Here is a 21,074-nt window from a genome sequence, read left to right as displayed (position 1 = left end):
ATTTGTAACTGTATTCAGTTTTTGTCTTTTCTTCATTTGCCAAGCCAGTAGTTTTCCACATTTATCTGCTGATTCAAATGTCTTTTGTCTCATTTGTTTAATTTTCCATTCTATTTGTTGATTCATCAGTTCCATATATTGTGTCTGATATAATTTAATTTCTCTCAGGATCTCTTGAGATTTTGGTTTTAATCTTAATTTTCTTTCCCCTTCTTTTATCTTTCCCAAAATCTTATCTTTTTTCTCATTCTGGCTTCTCTTTTTTATTGCATTTTGTTGTATCAAAAATCCACGCATAACGGCTTTACTAGCATCCCAGATTACTCTTTTTTCCACGTTGGTCTTCATATTTATTTCAAAATAATCTCTCAGAACTTTTTGGGCCTTTTTATAGACTTCTTCATCTCTAAATAGGGTGTCATTCATCCTCCATCTGAAGGAACCAGTTGTTATTTGCTTCATTTCCATTTTTACTGCGTTGTGGTCGGAGCAAGTTTTTGGGCAGATTTCCACTTTCTTTATCTTTGATGCCAGTCCTCTAGTAATCCAGATTTGGTCAATTCTAGTCCATGTCATCTTGGCTTCAGAGAAGAAGGTTCCCTCTCTTTCCAGGGGGTTCTTTGTTCTCCAAATGTCAATTAAATCCATATTGTCAGTCATTTCAAAAAAGGTTTTGGGTAATCTTCCATCTTTAGTAATTGTCTGTCTTTGTGCTTTATCCATATTTGTAGAAACCACTCCATTCATATCTCCCATCAGTATTAAATTAAAATCTAGATAATCCAGCAAGATCTCATGCAAGTTCTTAAAAAATTCAGATTTCCCCTCATTCGGTGCATAAATTCCTACGACCAAAAATTTTTCTCCTTGGACTTGAATTTCAATTGCCAATATTCTTCCTTGTTCATCTTTAAAAATAAATTTCGGTTGCAATTTTTCCTTTGCATATATCACAACTCCTCTTTTTTTAACTTTGTCAGCTGAGATAAATTCCTGCCCCAATCTTTTATTCGCCAATATTTTCCTATGTGACCTCATCACATGTGTTTCTTGTAGGCAAATCAAGTCCAATTGTTCTTTCTTCAATATATGAAAAACTGTTTTCCTCTTTCAGGGCATGTTTAGACCATTACAATTCCAGCTTAGAAGTTGCAGAGCCATGATGCGACTATTTACTTACTCCTCTTGCTCCAAGTAGTTGGTCTTCTTCTGGTAGTTTCAATCCAAATGATAGGTTCGAAATGTCCAGTGTTCCTTTTTCTGGCGGCGTCGATTCCCCTCTAGATTCCACCTCCTTCACCAGATCTTCTTCGTGATCTCTCAGGAACTTGTCTTTATCACTCAATGTTCTTATTCTTATCTTTCTTCCTTTGTATTTAAAGGATAGGCCTTGTGGAAATTCCCACCTGAAAAATATCTTGTTTTTTTTCAGTAAAACAACCAAGTCTCTGTAGTCAGTTCTTACATCCAAGATAAGCTTCGGAATATTTTTAAAAATCTCCACAGAAGAATTTTCAATCTCCAAAGTTTTTTGATAGTGCAGGTTCAAAATTTTATCCCTTTCTTCTTTTGATCTTAATGATATCAAACAGTCTCTTGGTTTATTCTTCTTTTGTCTTGTGCCGAGCCTAAATGCACTCACTATCTTAAATTCTTCCTTCTGCAAATCCTGTTGCCAAAAATCTAGAAATTCTTTTGTTAGAAAGTCCACCAGATTGTCTCTCTCGTTTTCCGGGACCGACCTGATCCTTAAATTTCTCTCCTTCCTTTGAAGTTCAATCATAGAGAAGGTCAGGTCATGATCCTCCAGCTTCTTAATAACCGGTGGTATCCTCTCTTGAGTGGCAACAGCAATTTCCTTTGCTTCCTCAGCAATCTTTCGAGTTGTGGCCGAATCCTCCAGAAGTCTTACAATAGTCTCTGTATTAGAATTCACCTTCCTTCCTAGATCATCAATACTTTTCGTATTCAAATCAATTTTTGCTGAGACCTCAGCTACTTGTTTATTCGTTTCTGCAACTTGTTTACTTGTTTCTTTTATATATATATAAATATTTATTAAAGTTTTTAAATATAAATGCACAAATAATAAACAATCTTACTTCTGTCACAAACATAGTTTCATCACTTCTTTGGACTCCCTCGCGTCTCCCGCTCCCATTTACATCATTAAAAGTTTTTTTTCCAAACAAATTATCAACTTGTTTACAATCTCATATCCACTCATTCAAATATAATCTAGCAATTCTTCCCAAAAAATTTTTATATTTTCTTTAGTCTCACTTATCATCAAATTTAAATCTAATTTAGTGGTGGCCAATTTTTTTATAATCTAGCATCCTTCTTAACATTCAACCAAATTACAATGTTTTTGTAGATACATCTTAAATTTCTTCCAGTCTTCCTCCATTTTCTCTTCTCCCAGGTCTCGGATTCTGCCAGTCATTTCGGCCAGTTGCATATAGTCCATCAGCTGCATCTGCCACTCTTCCAGTGTGGGTAGATCTTGAGTTTTCCAGTTTTTTGTGATGAGTATCCTTGCTGCCGTTGTTGCATACATAAAGAATGTTCGGTCCTTCTTTAACACCTTCTGGCCGACAATACCCAGAAGGAAGGCCTCTGGTTTCTTAGTGAAGGTATACTTAAATACCTTTTTCAACTCATTATATATCATTTCCCAGAAGGCCTTCACCCTAGGGCATGTCCACCAGAGGTGAAAGAATGTTCCTTCATTTTCTTTACATTTCCAACATTTATTATCAGACGAATGGTATATTTTGGCAAGTTTAACTGGGGTCATGTACCATCTATATATCATTTTCATTACATTTTCCTTCAGAGCATTACATGCGGTGAAGTTCAACCCAGTGGTCCACAACCTTTCCCAGTCCTCAAACATAATGTTATGCCCAATGTCCTGCGCCCACTTTATCATAGCCGATTTAACCATTTCGTCTTGTGTATTCCATTTTAACAGCAAGTTATACATTCTAGATAGTACCTTAGTCTTTGGTTCTAACAATTCTGTTTCTAACTTCGATTTCTCCACCTGGAACCCTAACTTTTTGTCATTTTTAAAAACTTCTTTAATCTGAGCGTAATGTAACCAGTCTCGCACCTTATCCTTCATTTTCTCCAAACTCTGCAATTTCCAATTGTCTCCATCTTTTTCTAATATTTCCCAATATTTTGGCCATTTGGCCTCCATATTGGGTCTTTTTCGGGCCTTAGCTTTCAGAGGCGAAAGCCACCTTGGAGTTTTATTTTCCAATAAGTCTTTATATTTTGTCCAGACATTGAACACTGCCTTCCTGACAATATGGTTCTTAAAGGCCTTATTGATCTTAACTTTGTTTACTTGTTTCTATTCCCTGCTTCGTTAAATGTTCCAAAGATGCATTAATTTTGCCAAGTGCCTCTGCCAGGGCGTCCTCTGTTGACATTGTTTTTACTTTTGTTTGGGCAACAGCAGCTGTTCCCGTGCCTCCACTTGTTGATGCTCTTCGCTGGTGGGAAAAGTCAGTCTTGTATTGTCTACCGGATCTTAAACTTGCACTTTTTTCTTCTAGTTTCCCCTTTTCTTTATCCATAACACTCTCATTCAGAACCAAGGTCACGTCTCACACCTGTGCCTCTGTTTTTAAAGGAATTTTCCACTAGATCTTACTTCAAGTGGCTTAGTTGTTATTGTTGCAACAAAGTCTCCACTAGGGGGAAAAGTTCCAACTTCACTTTATGCTTTTTAAAACAATGTCTCTTTAAAAAACCCCTTTTTCCAATAAGCCACAGTTTCAATTCTCTCTTCAATGCTACTTTATATAAAAGTCTCTCAAAGACAATGTATCTTTACGCAGAGTTATTACTATAAACAGTTTCAAAATGCTGACAGCTCACCCTCCAATTTCCCTCAAGGCAGTCCGGCTCCAGAGATCAGGCAGCGGATGTCCTTTTTAATTTTAAGTTCATTCTTTCCTGCAGGCATATAAAGTTCAATTTTCCACCCCCCACCGCTCCTGCAAACTGGGGGGGGGGGGATACTCTTCCAGACTATAGACTCCCAACTTCAGAAAAAGTTCCCTCTTAAGTTACAGCTTGCAGTCACTTTGCTTAAGATTATCTACAGGGCGGAAAGGCAGACTTCCTTTTTGTACCTTTCCCGTGCTGGTGCCGAAATTCTTAAAATTTAGCTCAACTTAAGTCCTTTAATCCTACTCACGAGTAGTTGCTTTTAAGTCCGAATTCATAAAGAAGAAATCAGCGCTCTCCTATCATGGCGACGCGGCTTCACTCCGCAGGCTGGGTGACAACCCTCAGCACCGCGCCGCTCACCTGCTACCGCTCCGCAGCCTTTTAAAAGGCTCCTTTGCGGTTTGGGGGGACACAAAAGGTGCCCACCGGGTCTCCTCGTTCACAGGCTTCCACGCCTGTGACTTTTGGGGGTCCCCGCTTCGCCTTAGCTGCGGGACCCGAACCCGTGGAGCAGACTTCCCCTGGAGCTCGGAGGTAAGTCCGCCATTAATCGCTGGCGCTGACCGGAAGTCCCCTCTGGCACGTTGGATAAGGCATTGGGCTGGATCGTTGACATGCTTCTGTCATATGTAAAGAGAGCATTTTTGTGGGCAAGCCTACAGATGTTTGGCTGCCCTACAAAAGAACCTGAAGAGGGGAATGGCAGGGAGTTACTGCTGAGGGCCATTTGCATGCCAGGAATACTGAAAGCAAAAGAGGACCAGGAGGAAGACGGAGAGCCAATGGGGTACCTTCCAGATGCCTTTGGACTCCAACTTCCTATTGAATGGTCTCTTTAAATTTGAAGGTTCATTATTGTTCCACAAGATGTGTATGTCTTTAAGGGCCAGAGCAAATAACATGACCTAGTTTTACAGCTGTGAAACAGTATAGCAGGTGCTGTTAAGTTTTGTTAATTAAGCTGTGTCAGCAATTGGGTATAGTATATAAAGAGCAGCACCTAGCTCTCTCAGTCCCCTGGTGGATGGGTCATGCTTATTGATATATTTAGTGTAAATGAGTTTTTGTTTTTGTTATTAAAACCTAGCTAAAGTTATTTTGTGTTCCTTGTAATGTGTCGTCTCCCTAGCAAGCTTTCTGCAGCACAACTAATCTGCAAATAGCCAACACTTCCCTCAGTTCCAGCCAGTGTGGTGTGATGGTATTTGTAGTCTGTGGGGCACCACGTTGGCTCTCCTTGGATTGGATGATAGATACTAGATAATGAAGATGAAAGTGGTGGAAGGAAGTCCTGTGAAAATCCTATTTGGAACAGAAAAAGAGAGAGGAAACCATTAGCAGTGACTTTGAAACAGGATCTCCTCCGTAATGTACCTTGGAGGAAAACATGTTTGTTATACCACAGAGGGTGACTCATAAGTAAAAACAAATCTTCTCAGCCCTTTTCCTATTGGTAGGAAGTTTAACTAGAGCATCTCCAACTGAACCTCATAAGGCGTTTTGAGGGTGAGAATCCAAAATACATATCTCGATGCTCATCCAGCTTTGGCTGCCCAGACCGTAGCTAATCTTTTAAAATCTTCTTGTTGTTTGATTTAGCCAAGGCATGATATTAGGTCACAAAATAATTGGAAAAGAACAAAGCCATTTGCTTCTTTTTTTTTCGGAGCCTGAGGAAATGCTCAGTATTTTGTTACATGAGTAACTCATGAAACATTTCCCTATCTTTTCGTTTTAAAAAGAAATTAAAGATGTTGTTTCAGCTCATGCCTAGTCATTATTTAAAAGATAAAGGCCCCCCACCAAATATGCAATTTCCCATTCTCATCCTGAAGGCTCCAGTTAAGGTTCAGAAATGCAACACAGAGTGATGGGTGCAGAAATTCTTGATGAGTCCAAATATGCTCAGTGAATCCAAATTGAGTTCCATGCTTAAGGCTGCAAGAAGCAGAGGCTGAGTTTCTGTAGCCACCAAGGAGAAGTGAGAACAGTTTTCCAGTTGCTCAGATGAAGGTTGACCAAGGAGTGCTAGTATTGCCGAGAAAATCTGTCAACATCACACACATCAAAGAACTACAGGTGCTTCCAGAGTGCCACTATTTTCAGGTGGAATTCAATCACATGCTGGCAAATTTAGGTGGCAGAATTAGAGGTCTTGGTAGGTCTTTTTAAATAAACCAAAACACTTGCTTCCCCCAAATATCAAACTTTTTAAGATAAGGAAAGTGATGGGGACATGCACTCTGATGCATTGCTTTGATGCAACGTCATGTAGACTCCATGCAAACAAATCAGGATGGGTGCTCAATAAACAGGTTTATTGTTTGGAAGCACCCTACATTTTAGAAATCTTTCGTTGCGACCAAGACTGTAAGCAAAATTACACAAGTTGGCTTCAGCAAAAGACAAAAAGGGGAAGAAGCAATTGTTTTTCTCTTTCCCCCCCTCTCTCCTTCTCTCCCAATCTCCATCTAAAAAGGTAGTTTACAACTCCATCTATGGTTGGAGCAGAACACTTTTTGTTTCTGTTATGTACTGAAGTTCTCACCCTGGGCCAGCAGGGGGATACAGTAGATTGTTATGCAAATGAAGGATCGAAAGTGACGTTCAGTGATTGGATAGTTTTTATGCAAATGAAGGATCGAAAGTGACATTCAGTGATTGGATAGTTTTAGAAAGTTGCTACAGTAACGTTGTACTGGAGCTCTATATAAGCAGGCTGACTGAGCCCTTCAGTTCAGTTCTGTTCTGGCCTGTGAATAAACAAGAGCTGTTTGAAGAATCGCTGTGTTGATTCTTCTGATATGTTCACCCACAACTTAACAGTTTCCCTTGCCCTTCATGACTTCAAGGATAAAGTTCTAAACCAGGGAGCCTTCTCAAGAGGAAGTTTTTTAGCAGCTGCAGGTCAGCATGCCAGTTGGGATGAGGATTCCAGTTCATTCTGTATTTTGGAGCAAGCCTCCCCATTTCACCCCCCCCTTGGATCCTTATGCAGAATAGAAAATTGACCTGCATATTAAGCCACACAACCAGCAGACTGAACAAAGCATGGTTCTGTAGTGTACTTCCAATGCTGCCTGTAGCTACACAGTAAAGATACACATTTGAAATGCATTAGCCATATTTTTTTCTTGTACAGTTCCTCAAGAAGGGAATGTACATTGCGATGTACAGTTATTTCTTGGAAGCCTCTTAAAAGGACCTTTTTAAAACTAAGCTTAAAATATTTACAAAGTTAAAAGAAAGGAGGAGGCAGTCTTTACCTTGTAGGTACTTATTGCCTCACAGCATTTGGGGTGAGATTTGGTGAAGCTTATCTAAACCTTCATCAAATGTGACTTGGCTACAGTTGGGCTGAGTGAGCAGTGGTACCCAACCACCCAGACCTTTACGCCAGGCTGTTATCAGGTTGTCCAGCTGGAAGATGGAGCATGCTCTTGAGGCTAGGACATGAACTCTTGGCTTCAAGCTAGAGGAAAGGAGATTCCAACTAAACATCAGGAAGAACTTTCTGACAGTAAGAGCTGTCTGACAGTGGAACAGACTCCCTTGGGAGTTTGTGGATTCCCCTTCCTTGGAGATTTTTAAGCAGAGGTTGGATGGCCATCTGTCATGAATGCTTTAATTCAATTTTTCAATCCAAATCTTTATTACGGTCATAGACCAGCATAAAAGGGTGGGATACAGTCATTAAAAATCTGAAAAGCATTTTGGAAAGCTAAAAGGTATCAAAGGTGAAGGTGAATATAAAAGACTACTGTATATGAATTTTAAAGAATCTAAAAGAAGGGATAGGAGCATTGGGCGGGCGTGGAAGAGCATAAAAGCTTGATGTATAAAAGACTTTAACTATTTATTTACAGAGCACTAAATCTAGTTTGTGGCACAGGTCATCCTGCAACGAATTTTGAGCACTGCTGTGCAGAATCTAGCAACACTGTATGTTGTAGCAGGATTGGTACCTGAGAGCAGCAGGGAGGTATAGAATTACCCTGTGTGCCCTGGGTACTTATGAAGTGGTGGGGAAATCAAACTAATACGAATGTCTCTGTAATACAGGCACTGGAGAAAGACATGCTCTGCCATTTTTATTTGTCCCGAGTCACAGGGGCATTTTCTCTTCCTGTATCAACCTTCAATAACGTCCGAGGGGAGGGCATGACATCGAGCCAGGGTAAAAGCCCTTTGGAAGATGCTTTAGTTGAGATTCCTGAATTGCTGTGGGTTGGACGAGATGACTCTCAGGATTCCTTTAAATTCTAAATTCTATGATTCTATGAGGCCAGGAATTTTGATGCCATCCATGTTGTGTGGAGTGATGTCACCCACTGTCAGTTCTTCCCCCACCCCTTGCTTGCTAGTATGTTGTTCCCTGGAAGGTTATTCATGAGGGTGTGTGTCCCTCAGGCTCAAAACGTTTCTCCACACCCATGACCTGCCTGCTCTTGTCCAGGAATAACAGTAGCCCACCGATCACTAGAGCTAACCCTATATAGGCGATTTTCGAGAGAAAACACCAGAATACCCCATAGCTGAAACAGTGAGTCCTTGCAAGTTGCCATCCCTAGCTCTAAATCAGAGGTCAACAAATTTTTTTCAGCAAGGGGCTGGTCCACTGTCCCTCAGACCTTGTGGGGAGGTGCGCACTATTTTTTTTTTTTAAAAAGGAACGAATTCCTATGCCCCACAAATATACCATAGATGCATTTTAAATAAAAGCACACATTCTACTTATGTAAAAACATGCTGATTCCCGGACCGTCTGTGGGCCAGATTCAGAAGGCGATTGGGCCGGATCCGGCCCCTGGGGCTTAGTTTGCCTACCCATGGGTTAAAGGCACGTGAATTAAGCATGGTTGTTGAATTGTTTCTTGCCACACCTTACAGATGATAATTCCCCGTAGCAGTATAATTAACTAGAGGTTTTGACTAATGCAACCAGGTCTCCTCTGCGTTTTGTCTGAAATGCATGTCCCGCTTTAATCTTCCAAATGGAATACTCATCAGTGTAATCATTGCCAGTAAAATAAAATAAAATAAAAAGGTTAAATACCCGAGAGCTCTTAAAGGGCAGACAGGGGGAAAACGTAAATTCAAAATATTTAAAAGATGACTCAGGCAAACAGTGCAATTGCCAGGGATTTTCTATCACTAAAATTTCATTTGTATCATATACCATCTTGGTTTTCCCAAGTGGTCTTGTAGGGAGGGATTCATTTTCAAAAGCATAAACCAAAACCCGATTCATGCCTAATATTGGCTCTGTCTCATACACACACACACACACACACACACACACACAAATACACGGATGTTGTGTTTGTGTGTGTGTGTGTTTGTATCTTCTAAACACATAAATTCAGAGTGATTTATCTAGGCTTACGCATAGGGCTGGGTGAATCTGTCAATGTTGGTTTCTCTCAGCTTGTTATTTTTACAATATTAAGTTAGGTACTCTGCATTTCCACATCAGATTGTGATTTTTTCTTTTAAGTCCTCATTTAAATCCACCAGCATTTTAGTGTGGATTTTTCCTCATCAACATATTTCTTTATGTAGTTTTGCCCATTATGCACATTTCTGCAAAGCACGCCACTAATATTTTGCAAAGCATAGCCCTAGTATAATTTCTACATGCTATGTGCACAACAATGTAATGTGCATTTTCATGCAGATCTTGCTCTGGTCTATGCATTTTCCTACACCTTACTTGACTGGAGAACTACATTTCAAAGTTTGGAGAAGTGTGGATTCCGAAAGTGAGCTGTATTTCATTTTGCATATCGTTTCAGAAAGTGTGAACTGGGTAGGTTCACCTTTCAGCACAAACTGAGTGGATTTTCTCCCCCGTCTCTCCATACTGCTGTCCTTGTCTGTGCTGGACAGTGGCATTAATGCTTCTCAACCTCAGAGATACAGAGGTTTGGGCCAGGAAGGTATCCTCAGACAATTCTCCTACATATTCCTTCCTATCCTTGAGGGTTACCAAGGGAGGTTCTTGCCCCCTCCTTTGCAGAGGTGATAATGAAGACAAGGAGCAGGGCCTACTTAGTGCTTGCACCAACCCCTTGCCCAAAAAGGCTACCAATGAAGAATGATATGCTCCTTCATTTATACTATATAAATGAAGTTTGGCTCTTTGGGAGAGCATTCCTGGGATTTGCACAATCTGGTACAGCATTGCATGGACAAGCCAAAACCAAATATCTGCTTCTGCTTCTGCGAGGACTTATGCAATCTCCTGTGCAAGGAGAAGTATGCCTCCTCTGGAACCTGCATATTTTAGTATACAGTGGTACCTCGCAAGACGAAATTAATTCGTTCTGTGAGTTTTTTCATCTTGCGAATTTTTCGTCTTGTGAAGCACGGATTCCCATAGGAATGCATTGAAAATCAATTAATGCGTTCCTATGGTCAAAAAAAGTTTAAAAATCACCAAAGTGTACAGTACTGTACATACATTTTCTAAGACTCTGGGGGACAACTCGAAGAAGGTTCCTCTTCCACTCTTTGCTTCTTGCTGAAGAACCTGTCCATAGTCTCCTGCTTCATCCACCTTTTCAGGACATCCCTGAAAGGCGACATGACCCTCGTATCAAAAATGTTCGCAAGGTCACGTGTCAGGTCCTTGTCAGGGTGGTACCACTGTGCAAAAGCCTGCACATCTTTCCACTTCTGGCAAATGTCCCTCAGTTCTTTCTTCTCCTTCTTCCTCTCGCCGGCCTCTGCAGCAGCAGTCTTCTTGGGCCCCATGGCAGCACAGCTCCTACCTTCACAACCCCCCATATATATATATATATATATATATATATATATATATATATATGCTTTCGTAGATTTTCACGGGTACAGGAATGCAGGTTTTGGTGTCCTCGGGTGTCTTCCCGTGTAAAAGTTGGGGTGTCTAGGCGACGTTTTGACGAGGTCTCACTCGTCATCTTCAGGCTGGTGCTTTCGGCTTCTTGTTACTGGAACAGAGCTCTGTTCCAGTAACAAGAAGCCGAAAGCACCAGCCTGAAGATGACGAGTGAGACCTCGTCAAAACGTCGCCTAGACACCCCAACTTTTACACGGGAAGACACCCGAGGACACCAAAACCTGCATATATATATATATATATATATATATATATCAGTGCTCCACATCCAAAAAATTCAAAAGCACCAAGCCTCCTAGAAAACACCCCAACCCAAAATCCACCCCCCCAAAAAGTTTTAAAAGTTTAACTTACCAAATGGCTGCAAAAGAAGTTTTGGAAAAGCTTCAAAAATCACGAAAGTCTTCAAAAACCTCAGAAAAGGCTACCACACCGCGTGCTATGAGTTGCTCCTCGAAGTCAAGTCACAACTGCACCTCTTCAAGCAATGCACCCTGGGTATTAACGGTTTTAAGAAAAAGGAAACAAACTTGCAAGACGTTTTCGTCTTGCGAAGCAAGCCCATAGGGAAATTCGTCTTGCGAAGCAACTCAAAAAACGAAAAACTCTTTCGTCTTGCGAGTTTTTCGTCTTACGAGGCATTCATCTTGCGAGGTGCCACTGTATTGTGATTGCATTTGCAAGCATTTGCAGTGCAGCATTAACAGCCGTTTTTCTTCCACTAACAAGTCTTTCATTCCAACCTAATGTGTATCATTTGTTGGATTTGGACTGTTGGTCATATTTTTGTAACATTTTAATTGGGCGGCCCCTTGCGTATTTTAAATTTTAAAAGCATTTCATGAATACACATTCAACAGCATCGGAATCAACAGCAGCTGAGACAGAAGGAGTAGGAAAAGGATTTTGTCCTTCCACAGCCAGCAAGAAATATGGCTGATGCACATTAACAGCAGCCTGACCAGTGTCTGGCAGCAGGTGGAGGATTGCAGGTAAAGGGGCAGCTCCCCTGTAATTGTGGCCAATGGGTTGGAATTGAAAGGAATTCCTGAGTGGGAGTCTGGGAAGAAAGGTCTCCAGGGTGGGGGACTAGGGTGGAGAAAGCTTCCAGCTTCCAGCTGGCAGAGTTGGCAGGGGCAGAGAGGGCTGCCACTGGGGGCACTGGAAAATCCACATCTGAGGTACAGTGGGGAAGGTGGTAAAGGTCAAGGGACAGTTAAGTCCAGTCATCTCACTTTACAGGCTGAGGGAGCCGCCGTTTGTCCGCTCCGCAGATAGTTTTTCCAGGTCATGTGGGCAGCATGACTAAGCTGCTTCCGGTGCAATGAAAAACTGACACCAGAGCAGCACACGGAAATGCCGTTTACCTTCCTGTTGGAGTGGGAAAGCCACTTCCTAACTGGCAAGGAGGTGGGGTTGCGGACCCACGCCCTCCCCACGCACGCAGGGGCTGGCTTGCGAGAATGAGGGAATCCTTGTGCGCGTCAGCTCCCTGCCTAGCCAATCGGCTGGTCAGGGAGGCGTGGCCTGGGCTATTTATGCCCGGCGTGCCTGAGGACCGCCCTCTCTTTGCCTCTCCAGCTGATCAGGTTTCCCACCCTGCCTGCCCCTTAGTTTACTCCTCTGACCTTGCTATGGACTCGGGTTGGTCGCTGTCAAGGGGCCTGGTAGGAATTTTTTCCATTTGGCGAATTGGCACCTGCCATTTGGTTTTTTGCTACCTCGTAGCAAATCATCACAACTTCTCGGCATTGGCGGTTAGGCATTGGTAGGGGTATTGTTATGCAAATGAGGGGGGAAAGGAAGTGCCATCACCTTCCTCCAAAACAAAGGGTAGTCCGGTAAAGGATTCTGGGGGGCGTGGCCTTGTCCTAAGCCTATGGAGGTGTGGGCCCATGGCACGCCCCCACGCAGTGACCCCAGGGGAGGTCCTAGTTGACGTGCATCAGCAGGACTCCTCCTACTGGTGGTTAACCCTCACTGGCCTTCAAGCAAGCAGGTTGAAGCCGGTTAGCTGATAGGACCAATGCCTTAGCCAATACCACTCAATTCCTGCAATCAATAAAGTTGTGGCCATTTTCGCCCATTAGCCTTAAATACCATGTCCTGTGTCTTTATTTCCAAAGGGGGAAGGGGGACTTGCCACACAATTCATCATTGCCACAATAACAGACCTTGCCAAAAGAGCATGAATTATGCCTATTGTAATGTTAATTAATCTGTTAATCAACCAGTACTGGATTTATAGAACATATTTTAAAGTGCTTGGCTCTCCATTTTACCACCTCACTTTGGTCCAGTAAAAGGCATTAGCATGTTTATTAACCCTGATGAAATCATAGCAGAGTTGATTACCATCCATCTAAATACTAGCTTAGCTCTTTGGTTGTATAAAGGCAGGCTTATTTTCCCCATGATGTTGTCCATGCATGGACGTAGTACCCTATTGTTAGTACTTCTAGCGCATCTTATACTTCCTATTCTCCCTTGCCTGAAACTTAGTCACGCTTAGGTTCAGCCTTATTTCAAAATAACTCTTTACATTTTATTGCTTTTCTAAATAGGCATGGGAAAAAATAATTCCGGGAAGATATAAAAACAAGAAAAAGCCATTTTAAAGCTTGAGTTCATGCACTAGGCAGAGCAAGCCAAAATATTCTAGAGTTTCTTCAGTGAAATGTTCTTGGAATGCAGATTGTTATGGCCATAATTGTTGTTGCTGTGATTATTGTCCACTTAAATAGAAGGAATGGTAAACTCTGATTCCATCGGGAGTGAAATAACATATGATGAAACAGTCCATTTTGCTGAGTGCAATATTTATAGAGTTGCCAAGTTAAATTTTACAAAAGAAGGGCCAGTCATTCTGGGCCAGTGCTGTTTGAAGAGGTGGAGACCATGCAAATTTTCTCTGATCTGTAGCCTTGCCTCAAATTCAGCTGCCCCAAATAGATTGGAGACAAACAGTGGTTGGTAAGAGAGTTGAAGGCAGTGTGATATGAACCTCGATTTACCATGGTGTAGGCACTAGGGATGGACTGGGTGATTAATTCTGTCCCATTATAGTCTCACTGGTTCTCAGTAGGCCTAGCTCCATCCCATCCTGTACAGGTGTTTTCAAAGAATGCACAAAATGTAATTTTAAATTTTATAAACACCTTTGACATGCAATATTCACCTTTTAAATGTAGAATACACAATTTGCAATGCTTTTCACCGCATTCATCCAAATGGATTTTGTACTTGTCTTTTACATAAAAGGCACATTTCTCTGCACACTTTTTGCATGCTGAAGCCATGCCACAAAATCTACAGAAGGGCATATGTGCTGTGTTCCGACCTCCCAACAAATTCAGGAGTGTCAGATTTAGTTGGCTTGCTGAGAAAAGCCAACCAAACAAATCTGCCCTGCGTGGTGTAGTGGTTAAGAGCAGTGGACTCATAATCTGGTGAACTGGGTTCGATTCCCCGCTCTTCCACATGCAGCTGCTGGGTGACCTTGGGCCAGTCACACTTCTCTGAAGTCTCTCAGCCCCACTCACCTCACAGAATGTTTGTTGTGGGAGAGGAAAGGAAAGGAGATTGTTAGCCGCTTTGAGACTCCTTTGGGTAGTGATAAAGCAGGATATCAAATCCAAACTCTTCTTCTCCCCCCATGCCTCTAGCAAGTGCTTTTTTTTTACTGTTCTTTCCTGGTTAAGAAGGTTTTGTGGGTATTTCAAGTCATATAAACACACACCTGCCAAACCTGCTTGCCCAGATATGGCAATGAGACAAAGGCCCTCATTTAAAGTGCACTTATCAGAAAGTAAGGGCTCATCCACACTTCCTCTCATCCTGTACCTAGAAAGCATGGGTCCAAGTGGTTTTCCTCTTTCCTTTCTTCTTTCCCAGGGAAAATCCACTTTTCAGCCCTAAACATACAGCAATCCACGGGAAACCCAATTGCCATTTGTTCCTTTGGAAAACAAGAGGATGTGTAGATGTCTCATGGTGCTTTTGGGGTGTGTGTGTGTTACTTTTGAGTCAACATGTTTCAGAGAGTGGAAAGAAAAAAATGGTGCTCTGGAAGGAGCTTGCAGGAGGTCCTCTGGAGAACTGCTTCCAGTCAGTGCAGATGATCTGGAGTTAGCTAGACCAGGCATCCCCAAACTCAGCCCTCCATATGTTTTGGGTCTACAGTTCCCATCATCCCTGACCACTGGTCCTGTTAGCTAGGGATGATGGGAGTTGTAGTCCCAAAACATCTGGAGGGCCAAGTTTGGGGATGCCTGAGCTAGACCAATAGTTTGTATTGGCATAAGGCAACTTCATAGGATCCTGTGAGATGACTGTGCTCCCTGTGAAAAGGAATGGTTTACATAGACTTTTTTTCTGAACACTGTAGTTGTCATTCTTCTTATGGCAGAACCAAGTGGGAACTGACGACTTTTGAAGTTTAAATAGTTGAACTGAATACAGTGGTACCTCGGGTTACATACGCTTCAGGTTACAGACTCCGCTAACCCAGAAATAGTGCTTCAGGTTAAGAACTTTGCTTCAGGATGAGAACAGAAATCGTGCTCTGGCGGCGCGGCAGCAGCAGGAGGCCCCATTAGCTAAAGTGGTGCTTCAGGTTAATAACAGTTTCAGGTTAAGAATGGACCTCCGGAACGAATTAAGTACTTAACCCGAGGTACCACTGTACTGAATCCCTGTTGGGGCTGCATCCGACCATGCATAGAAGCACACTGAGGACTAACCCAGACTTCCTTTTGCACCACGCTTTTCTAGGCACAGGTCCGCACTTTAAAGCTCTGTTTCCAAGCTCTGTTTAAAGCTCCGTTCGGGTTTGTTTTGGTCCCAGCATTTTCCCTGGGATACACCCCCAGCAAATAGTCTTCTCTGAGTATCTTTCCTCTCATACAGAAGAGAGGGTGGCAAGTCTTTTCTCGCTTCCCTCGGGCTCTCAAGCTCACAGCAGAAATGACGAAGTTAGTGATTCTCTTTCCTAGACCTGATACCAGTCTCCACGTGGCCCCCACTGCAACTTCTTCCCTGGTGGAGAAATAAGCATTGCAGAGAGGCCAGTGGTCAGCAGTGACATATATCTCAATGCGTCTTTGGTGCATTGCCCTTCCTCTATCTGAATCCATTTGAGCTACTTCCATTAACACTGATCCCCCAAAGCATGAGACAAACGATACAGGATGATGGAAAATCACTTGGCTCTAACATGCAGGTAGCTCATTAACCAGCAAGCCAAACAACCTAGCAGCTACATGGGACAAGCCACAATGTGTTCCTTGGCTCCACTTTTGGCCGCTACACACATCTGATGGGCTTTCATGTAGGCCTAAAATAGATCATGCCAACTGCTTGGGACTTCAAAAACTGGAGGAGGGAGAGGTGTACCACCTGGCAAAGCACAATACATGGCTTTGTGGGCTGTGTTCAGTTTAGTGACTCACCAGCACTGCAGGCCTGATGGACCACTCCGGAGGGGTTAAAGTTATGCAAGATTATATAATGAAAGGGAAAAGTTCTGCATAGGCATTGCTGTTATCGGTGAGTCCCAACCTCATAATAGATGTGGGCTCGAAGGCCAAATTGGTAACACAGCTTTGGGGGTTATATTACTGCTAATGGAAGTTCTCAACATATGATACATTTATGTGGGAAATCTCTTAATGACTCCCTCTCTGCATAAAACCTGTGCTGTGAACAGAGAGTCCTGTTTGAACAGCCCACGTGAAGAATGGGGCCTCCGCATATCTCTTGCCATGGCTCTGAATTTCTCCCTCTGTCGCAGTTTATATACTAGTCTCTTTCTTGGGGCAGCCAATAAAAGCCTGAGCCCTGCTGCCTGGCTTGGGGGAAACCCATCTGCCTGGACAGAAGGTCGCTTTGCTCTTTTGAGAGGGCAGTCTGTGGAAACCTGACCTTTGCATGGAGTGCATCAGCCATTTCTATGACTTATGGCTTTTTTCTGTTTTGGTTGAATGATTCAGTTAAGAGAGAAACACACACACACACACACACACACACACACACACAGCCCCCCCCCCCCCATTTTGGCCAGGAGGGCAAATCTGCTTGACCTGAGGTTGCCCTCCTTTGCCTACAAAAGGTTACAGATAAGCTCATAAAATCCAGGCCTCTGGGTGCCCAGTTGCTCTTTGGGTGACACAGAATGAATGACCATTCTGACTTTACATGTCCTCCAAATGCCATACAACAGTGTATAATGTAATAATTTCAAGAGGACATGAGACAAGATTTGGATGTTTGGCGTCTTTGTTTAGGGAAACTTTGCTGTCTTTAATACCACAAAATGAGAAACATACTGGAGGTTAAGAAGACTCCTATTCGCTGTCCTGAACTTAATATCCCAGGCACATATCTTATTCTGAAATGTTACAGGCAGCATAAATATTCCATCAGCTGCGTAATTTTTTCCAGTGCTTCAAGTGGTATTCATTTTCTTATCAGAATACCACTGCCTGCTCCCTGACTCTCCTCTCTTACTTTCTCTCTGAATCACTACGCCTGTAATCAAAGGTAAGGAAGTCGGTTTGCTTCCTTATTCATAAGGATGCAGGGAAGAAATCTGGACAGCTGCAGACCATGCTCCTCTGGGTAGGAGATTAAAGTAGTTCCTTGTTCAGAGCCGATTCAAATGCACAGAGAAGGGAAAGGGTCCAGTTCAGCTAAGATATTTTAAAAATAACATTGAATCTGGGCAGAGGAAGAGAGAAGAGTTCCGCTTAGGAATGGACACTAAGTGGTTTCTGCACCGAAAAGGCAGAGTTTTTAGAATCTTATGGTGCAGAATGATTTGCAGCCCTGCTGGTACTGTATGTCTACTGGTTTGCCACCTGTTCAATCTGCACATTTGTCCATAAAACAGATATTAGCCACACAGGTAAACTGAATCATTTAATGATGGGTACTTTAAAGGATCTCCTTTCTCCACTGCTTTTTTTCCTTCTTCTCCTAGCACATTTTTGAGATGGTTGTGCAAAAGAGAACCTGAGGCTATTTAAAAGACATTACCTACCACTAAAACCAGACACTGCTTTTGATTATGTCTCTCTCTTCTTTTTCTTGTTTATCGTATTCAAGTGGGCTGAGTGATGTGAAGTATGAGCCCGAAAACTCTTTCTGCTTTGTTTTGGGCAATTATGTAATAACTTTCTCCTCAAGACGAATGCTTGCCTTGACTTTCAAAAATAAATGCTCTTAAAGGTATGAAGCACAAGAAATATATATTTTAGAGTGTTTCTGCAGTAGGGGATGCCATTTTTCTAGGCAAATCACTACTAAGAGTGCTTGAAAAAGGGAATTGCTTGTGCAATGGGCAAACAATAGGACGAACCATGATTTCCTTACATATTATTTTCCCTTATTTTCTCTTTTCTCTTTCTGTATATACCATCTAATCTGAGTATGACTTATTTCTATCATGTGTTTCTATCTCATCTTTCCTCCAAAGAGCTCAAGGTGATAGTCATGGTTCTCCCTCCACCCTTCATTTTATCCTCCCCAAAAGCCTTGCAAGGTAGGCTAGGTTGAGAAGAAGAAGAAGAGGAGGAGGAGGAGGAGGAGTTTGGATTTGATATCCCACTTTATCACTATCAAAGCGGCTCACATTCTCCTTTCCCTTCCTGCCCCACAACAAACACTCTTTGAGGTGAGTGGGGCTGAGAGACTTCAAAGAAGTGTGACTGGCCCAAGGTCACCCAGCAGCCACATGTGGAGGAGCGGGGAATCGAACCCGGTTCACCAGATTACGAGTCTACCACTCTTAACCACTACATCACACTAGCCCAAGGTCACCTGCTTCTGTTTCATGGCTGAGTAGGGATTTGAACCCTGGTCACCCAGATCCTTGTCCACATTTCACGCACATCTGTTATTTTGGGCAATTCGTCTCAAAATAAATGAATGAAAACTCAACTGAATGGGCTCCATTTTCGAAAATGAGTATCCACCCCTAGCACAAGTCAGGGAACTGTTGCAAATCTTTAGCATGAGGACTCACTTTTCTGGAGCACCTTGGTGCGGAAGTGAACCAGTGCCTGCGATGGATAGATGTCCCCATCAGATGTATATTGATTATAGCCAGTGGGTGTTACATTAAGGCAGATGTTGCTTTATCTTCAGTCTTGAACAGGGACTCAATAGTTAACAAAAGAGTTTAAGGCATGAGTATTAGGGGATGTTATGGGACGCGGGTGGCGCTGTGGGTTAAACCACAGAGCCTAGGGCTTGCCGATCAGAAGTTCGGCGGTTCGAATCCCCGCGATGGGGTGAGCTCCCCCCAGCTCCTGCTCACCTATCAGTTCAAAAGCACATCAAAGTGCAAGTAGATAAATAGGTACCGTTCCGGCGGGAAGGTAAACGGCGTTTCCGTGCGCTGCTCTGGTTCACCAGAAGTGGCTTAGTCATGCTGGCCACATGACCCGGAAGCTGTACGCCAGCTCCCTCGGCCAATAAAGCGAGATGAGGGCCACAACCCCAGAGTCGGTCACAACTGGACCTAATGGTCAGGGGTCCCTTTACCTTTTTATTAGGGGATGTTACTAATTCATTGTGTACACTGCTGGCTTGATAGGCATTGAGTCAGACCATGAACTCAGGTATGCATATGTATACTTTTGCTGTTTTTCAGCTTTGGTGGTTTTTCATGTTTTTAGATTAAATTTTTGTAAATAAAGAAAGTAAATAAAAAAACAACCAAGTACTCTGTTCCAGAAGCTTAATTAAAAATGGGACGTGTGTCAAAAATCTATTGGTGCTGTAATAAGCTGCCAGTCCTGAAAAGCTGAGCATAAGGAACTGCAGGATCCATTATATTCCATTTAGTACTTCAAAGTTTATTTGAAATGAGGCTGTACAAATAAAGGCTTTTTAAACCTTAGCAAAGTAAATAAACTTTTCTTTTCTTTTCTTTTCTTTTTTGCATGGCTGGAAATAAACAGACCTGAAACAATGTAAGCGTTTGTGGGATTTTGAGCTTGTGAAAACATACATGATCAGATGGGAAAAATTAAAAAGGGTAACTCTTCTCTTTCTTCCATCATATATTCTCCAACATCTTCTTTTTAGAAAGTACATTGAGTAACTCACTAATTTGTGTTGAGTGAAATGGCCCACCCTCCCAGTAACGAGGGGGGTAACGAGGGTGGTTTTGTCAGACAGAAGTACTGTTTTTCGGGGACAGCAGATGGGCGGGTATGGAGGACTCCCTGGTCCTGAATGGGGTAACTGTGCCCCTGAAGGACCAGGTGGGCAGCCTGGGAGTCATTTTGGACTCACAACTGTCCATGGAGGCGCAGGTCAGTTCTGTGTCCAGGGCAGCTGTCTACCAGCTCCATCTGGTATGCAGGATGAGACCCTACCTGCCCGCAGACTGTCTTGCCAGAGTGGTGCATGCTCTAGTTATCTCTCGCTTGGACTACTGCAATGTGCTCTACCTGGGGCTCTACCTTTGAAGGTGACCCAGAAACTACAACTAATCCAGATGCTGAAAGAGCATCTCCACCTCCATCGTTCTTCCCAGACACTGAGGTCCAGCACCGAGGGCCTTCTGGCGGTTCCTTTGCTGCGAGAAGCCAAGTTACAGGGAACCAGGAAGAGGGCCTTCTCGGTAGTGGCACCCGCCCTGTGAAACACCCTCCCACCAGATGTCAAAGAGAACAACAACTACCAAACTTTTAGAAGACATCTGAAGGCAGCCCTGTTTAGGGAAGCTTTTAATGTTTAATAGGTTATTGTATTTTAGTGTTTTATTGGAAGCCGCCCAGAGTGGCTGGGGAAACCCAGCCATATGGGCAGGGTATAAATAATAAATTATTATTATAATATTATTATAATATTGTTATAATATTATTATAAATTATTATTATTATTATTATTATTATTATTATTATTATCATCATCATCTTTGGGGATGTGGATGACATTTTTCAAATGATGTCAACAGTCTGATGGGGGAGATGCTTTTTGTGGCAGCAGCTCTCTCTATTTCCCATTATTTCAAGCAATGTAGCTTTGCTGTCTTGAAGCTGTTGCTGGAGGAGGTGGCAGCACCAACAATGTTTTTGGTAGCTTCCCAACCAGTGGCTGCCATCTTCCTTCCCACCCACTCCCTGCCTCTTCTATTGCTGCATCATGTGACGACACTACATTTTTAAGGGGGCTGGGAGAAGAAGACTCTGTCATTCATTGCCTTTGAAAGCAC

Source organism: Podarcis erhardii (assembly GCF_964252035.2).
Source record: "Podarcis erhardii genome assembly, chromosome: 5".
Lineage (NCBI taxonomy): Eukaryota > Metazoa > Chordata > Lepidosauria > Squamata > Lacertidae > Podarcis > Podarcis erhardii.
Note: the sequence above shows the minus strand (reverse complement) of the source record.